Source organism: Apium graveolens, chromosome 4, assembly GCF_009905375.1.
Source record: "Apium graveolens cultivar Ventura chromosome 4, ASM990537v1, whole genome shotgun sequence".
Taxonomy (NCBI): Eukaryota; Viridiplantae; Streptophyta; class Magnoliopsida; order Apiales; family Apiaceae; genus Apium; species Apium graveolens.
This window is the reverse complement of record NC_133650.1, coordinates 268,268,678-268,275,035: the sequence shown is the minus strand read 5'-3', so window position 1 is coordinate 268,275,035 and position 6,358 is coordinate 268,268,678. Positions and strand designations below refer to the sequence as shown.

The 6,358-nt window shown below is 34.1% G+C and overlaps 1 pseudogene; it reads left to right on the top strand.

The window, feature by feature from the left end:
• Positions 1-1,891: 1,891 nt before the first annotated feature.
• Positions 1,892-2,906, top strand: LOC141719616 (pentatricopeptide repeat-containing protein At2g15690, mitochondrial-like; annotated as a pseudogene).
• The last annotated feature ends 3,452 nt before the right edge of the window (positions 2,907-6,358 follow it).

Genomic DNA, 6,358 nt, shown 5'->3' with positions numbered 1-6,358 from the left:
ATGTAGGGAGTATTAGTATTAGGTTTGGGAGAAAATTGAATCTGAAGCAGAACACATGAAAGAGGGAACTTTAATGCTTGAAAAAGTGCAAAAGCAATATTCTTGTGCGCGTTGTAATAAGGGAAAAGGAGTCCAGTTGTGGACTGTAAGATTAACAAAGGTATACTTATGATGGAAGAGTTATCGCGGATTGGCAACTTTCTGTAGCGTATCCCTCATCAAGGAAATAATCAAATTTGCAGAGACTGCGGCAATGTATGGGGGCTGCTGCATTGCAAGCTTGTAAAGTTGTATGGATGCTGCATTGAGGCAAGTAAAATGCTGCTCGTCTATGAGTTTAGTGAAAAAAATCTTGGTTCAGAGCTCTCAAGTGGATATATTATTTATTTGTTGTTTGACAGATCATTGATTGGAATCCTATAAACATATATTTTGGGTACATTTGAGGGAATAATGTACAATTTAAACAGTTTTACAAGTCTAACAGCAGGGTACACAGCTATCAGTTTTGTTTGTTCTTTGTTGCATCATAATATGTCTCTTGCCCTTCTTTAACTCGGATATTTAGCCTTTGCACTCCCCTCTTTTGCTCTTACGGCTACTTTTCCATACGTGTTTCTGTTGCTATTTATAACGCGGACGCTTTGCAACTCTAGTATATTAAGGTATTGATACTGAGGGAGTGATAAGTTATAAGTTCTTAACATCTCATAAACATAATGCGTTGCTTTTTAGGTAGCTTTAAGATCTCGTAAAGGTTGAAACGACCACTACAGATCAGAGACGCGACATGAAACATTCTCAAAGCCCTGAACCACAAAAACTAAAAATGATACTTACTATGATTTATGACCACAAGACCTTAACAATCAGCCAAAAAGGGTCCCGACTAATTTTTAAAATACATAGCTCCATCTCCAAGTAATAACAAAAAAAACTGAAATATGTCTGTTAAGCAGCTCGTGTATCACTGTATCAGGTAATGTATCACATTCTCTTCCCCTTCTAACAGTTCACCTCTTTTAAGGCCTAGCAATACACGAGAATAGCCTCCTCGTACTTGAGTTTGCTAATTCTGAGATTCTGCACGTAATGAAAATAAATTAAGACGCTTGTTGATTTTTGAATTCAGAGTGAACTGTTAATCTTTTCTCTATTGAATCTGACATTCAAAGACTAATTGTGAAATTACAACTAAAGAATTCTTGTGTAGAACCATGTAACATCTAGTCTGGTGGCAATTTTTCATGGTCTACCCAATACCACAAGGACGGATGTTTATGAACTCGAACAATTATCATTAGAATTCTTGCTTCAACATCAAATGCAGAGTTCAATACCCTAATCTGCTTATCTGCTGGTGGAAGCCATCTAACTTCAGTAATCAATCCAAGCAAGGAACCATGTTAAAATAAAACAACATTACACATTCTGAATGCAGAATAATGTGTCATCCCCCGTTGTTTTACGCAGATATTATAAGCAAAATGTATGACAATGAAGAACAGTTTGTTGGAAGAGAACTAGCGAGTCACTCTTCCAATGGCGATTCTTGGCAGATCAACTCAATCCTCCTTTTTCACACTTTAATCATCACTCTTGAACAACAACCAGTTACGTTTCTCTCCTTGTCATTTCATTTCACGATTTCCAGTGTTGACTAAAACCCTAACTTCTTATCCCACCCCTAACCAAGACTTTCCACAACCTCCTCCACCTGATCAATTCACTCATTCCTAATCTCAGCCTAATCAATTTAGTAATTACTCTAATTTTACGAGCCCGAGAGGCACTGGGTTTTCGAAACAGAATCATCAACATAGCACTACTCAGTGGAATAATCACAACCAGAACTATGCACAAAATATACAAAATGATTGGGCCTCACAAAATGGAATTAGTCCTAGTTTTGCTCAGAAATAAGAATTGCTATGCAAAAGCTAGTAATTTAGGTCTTAGTCAGCAGCAGAAGCAGCAACAACAGGGATATACACATCGTCACTCAGCGGGGTTATTCGCAACCTCGTCAGTGTCATTCAGACCATGGTTTGCAGCAACAGGGTTATTCGCAACCTGGGCTATCCGGACCATAGTCAGCAACAGGGTTATCTACAAGGAGTTAGTCTGAATCAAATGAACCGGGAAGGTCAGAATAGTCTGGGATGTCATGAGAAAGTTGTGAATAATCAAATGCCAGTTGTAAAGTTAAGGAAGTTATTGAGCTGTTGGAGGAAGGGGTGCGTGCTGATGCTACGTGCTTTGGTGTACTTTTTGGGTTGTGGGAAATCAAAGAAATTGGAGACTGCTAAAAAAGTTCATGATTATATTTTAAGATCCAAGTTTAGTACTGATATGAACTTAATTTATAAAGTGATTGAGATGTACCCCATGTGGCAGTATGGTCGATGCATGTAGAGTTTTTGATCATATGGCGTGGCGGAGAGGAATATGGATTACCTGACATTTGATAGTAAATGTATATGGAGCAAATGGGTTGGGGGATGAAGGGTTAGCATTGTATGAGCAGATGCGAACGTTGGGATTGCATCCGAGATGAGCAAACGTTTCTGGCTGTTTTAGCAGCTTGTGCTGGTGGCGAAGCTGTTGAAGAAGGTTTTATAAATTTTGATTCAATCAGGACCAAAGTATGGAATATCTCTACAAATTGAGCATTATTTGGGGTTTTTTGACATTCTAGGGAAGACTGGGAAAGTTCACGAGGCCTTGGAATATATTAGGATATTGCCCATGTTTTGCCCATGTTTACCTTTCCTTTTCCGGACTATCCATGTTTTGATTAACTTTCTCAAATTACCCCCTTTTCTCATTCTCTCTCCTCTCCTCCACCTCACTTCATTCCTTCACCACTTTTACTCAAATAAACCAAATAAACAGTAAGGGGTCATTTGGTTCAGAAGTCGGTATAAGTTTGGAATCAGAAATCGAGTTAGACTGGTATGGAGATGATGAATGATTCCTGAAATTATGTGTTTAGTTCAGTACTGGAACAAATCTATTTTATTTTAAATATAATCGACATTTCAATTTTGATTCTAATATTATGTACAAATATACATGGTACATTGAAATTAAATTCTTACACAATTTACAAATTTTTTTTACTACAAAAGTATATGATTAGTAAAATATCATTTAACCAATTAAATAATAATTTAATATTTTTTAATAAATTAAATCTTACAAATTAGCAATAGAAAAATATTATTATAATTTTATTTAAAATTAAATAATATATCAAATTTAAAATATGTGTACATAAATTGTATTTAATCATATAAATAAAGATGAATAATAAAAATAAATCTGATACCTCATACCCTTTGTACATACCCACCTCTCCCAAGTAGGTTTCAGGTATGGGTTTCAGGAAATACAAATTATGAACCAAACAACAGGTATGAGTTTGGAATGAACAAAATACATACCTGATACCCAAATTTTCTGAACCAAACGACCCCTAACTTATATGGACATGCATGCATTTATAATTTTAATTCTTTTTATTTTGTATTATTTTTATCTTTTAAATTATGTCTATTAAATTAAAATATTATTTTAAGTAATAATTTTATATTTAAAACTCACTTAATATTTGAATAATTGTTCAGTGAATATTTTACTAATAAAAATTAGATTTTAAATTAAATAATCAAAGAACAATGATCATATAAATAATTATAAAATTATTTTAATATTTTTTTCCTTTCAATATATAATTCAAAATATTATATATGAATTTTTTTAATTTTAAATTATCATTATTACAACCATTTGTAGTGAATTGTCAAATCCAACTTTTGAAGTGGACTTTCTTAACTCAAAATTCAATTTACACTGAATTGGTCAAGTCCAGCTTTTCCAGTGAGTTGTTAACTCAAAGTTCTCAGTGTGTTGTTTTTCAAACTTTTTAGTGTGACATCAATGTCAATTTTTTAAATAAATTATTTTCAGCTTTTCAGTGTGTTATTACTTCAAATTATTATTACTTGTATGAATTCATTCTATAAATAACTTCCACCGTGTTTGCAAAATCAAACAAACTCATAAGGTTAGTTTTTTCACAATTCTATTGTTATGAATTTCATGTGCTTATCACTAATATTTTTCTATTTATAGATGAATTCTTTTCTTCTCAATGAAATAGCAAGATCAAATGCTATATATAATTTAAGTGGTGTTGATGATGAGCAAGACTATCAACATGAGTCGGAAACGGATGTATCTGAAGGCGATGAAATAGACAATGACGAGGAAGATGATTCTAATCACAGTACCGATAATGATAATGAACATATTTCAACTGCCACATGGTTTACAAGTGAAGAAATTAACGTCTTATCAAGTAATTGTTCAAACGTTAATCCACTTGATAACGATTTATTTGAAGGTCAAAATTTTGCAGATATGCAAACTGCAATAAGTGTTGTTAAAACAAATCACATAAAAAACTCTAGGGATTATCATGTTATAAAGAGTGATACAACACGGTATGAGGCAAAATGTGTTGTGGAAGATTGTCCATAGAGAATTTGAGTTATGAAATCAAAGCGATCTGGTTTTTTTGTAATCACTAAACTACCTGCTGAACATAACTGTATTTTGAGGACACTTCAACGAGATCACAAGCAACTCACTTCTAGGATGATTGCGAACGTAATTAAACAACAAGTAAGTATACTAATTTTTTCATTATATAGTTGTGCTAAATTTATATTGTATTATTAATTCTTTCTCTATGTTTGTATCAATCAGGTTACAGAGAGTCCATATTTAAAAGTAAATAACATCATGAGTCAAATAACATCCATGTATAACTACAATGTTACTTATAAGAAGGCGTGGATTGGAAAACAAAAGGCAATATCAGATGTTTATGGCAATTGGATGACTTCCTATAATAAACTTCCTACATTTCTTAGTGTTGTAATGCATTTTAATCCAGGCACAGTTGCTTTAATTGATGCTGAATCTGATGTTACAAAGCCCAACACATCTGTGTGCAAACGTGTTTGGTGGGCATTTAAGCCAATGATTGACGGATGGCAGCATGCCCGACTTGTTATCAGCATTAACGGTACCTTTTTAAAAGGAAAGTATAATGGGAAGCTATTAGTTGCAATGGGATCTGATTTAAATAATCAACAGTATCCTATTGCATATGGCTTAGTTCATGAAGAATCAACTGTCAATTGCTCTTGGTTTCTATACCACCTTCGAATATATGTATGTCAATATAGAAAAGATGTGTGCATAATTTCTGACAGACATCCTGGAATCATCGAGGCCATGAAAAGGATGGAAAGTGGATTTGCTGGTTAGTAGGGCATACATCGATTTTGTTTGTTGACTGTGCGTAGCAATTTCTGTTCAACTTTTCCAAGTTCACATTTGAAGATGTTGTGTTGGGCGGCTGGTAATACATCTCAGTTACGAAAATTTGAGACAGCAATGGCGCAAATTAGGGAGCTTAATCCCGATGCAGAAAGATGGTTATGAAAGATTCCACTGAAAATGTGGACTATGTCTCATGATGGAGGTTATCGTTATGGCCAAGTAACAACAAACATAATTGAGAGTTTTAATGATCTTTTACGTTCTGCTCGATTTCTACCGGTCACAGCAATGGTGGAGTACATATATTATCGATTTGTGAAGTTAGTTGCCAAGAGAAGAACCCAAACTTTAGATGATCTTCAAAATGGTCAAATTTATTGCAAAAAATCAAGGGAGTTATTTGAAACTGTCGAGAAAAAAACATCTGCACATACGATTATTCCCTATAATGAACAAAGGGGTGTCTTCGAAATCATTACCGCACAATACAGAACTAAGAATGGATCTTGAAAATGTGGTAACAAACATAATGTGGATCTCTATAGAGGTTTTTGCTCATGTGGAAAATGGAGCCGATATCATTTTCCATGTTCACATATTGTGGCAGGTTGTTTGACTTGCAGCCTAGATTGGAAGCACTACATTGAACCATATCATAATCTATCAACGCTTTGTGAAATGTGGAAGTACGAATTTGACCCAATCTCTAATCAGATATATTGGACATTTCCACTAGCAAATAATTGGGAGATGTACGGGGTTCTTATTGCTGATAAAGCCACAAAGAAGAAGAAAAAGAAGCGTGGACAGAGGGGTCAAAGCTCACGTATTCGTACTGAAATGGACAACTCTCGAAAGATGATATTGTGTGGAAAATGCGGATAAGAAGGGCATACAAGACGCAGTTCACGATGCCCTGAATATCGTTATTAGTATTTGATATCTATTAATTATTTATATTTTAATTTGTTTTGTTATGTATTTTATTTTTCTTGTAATGTAT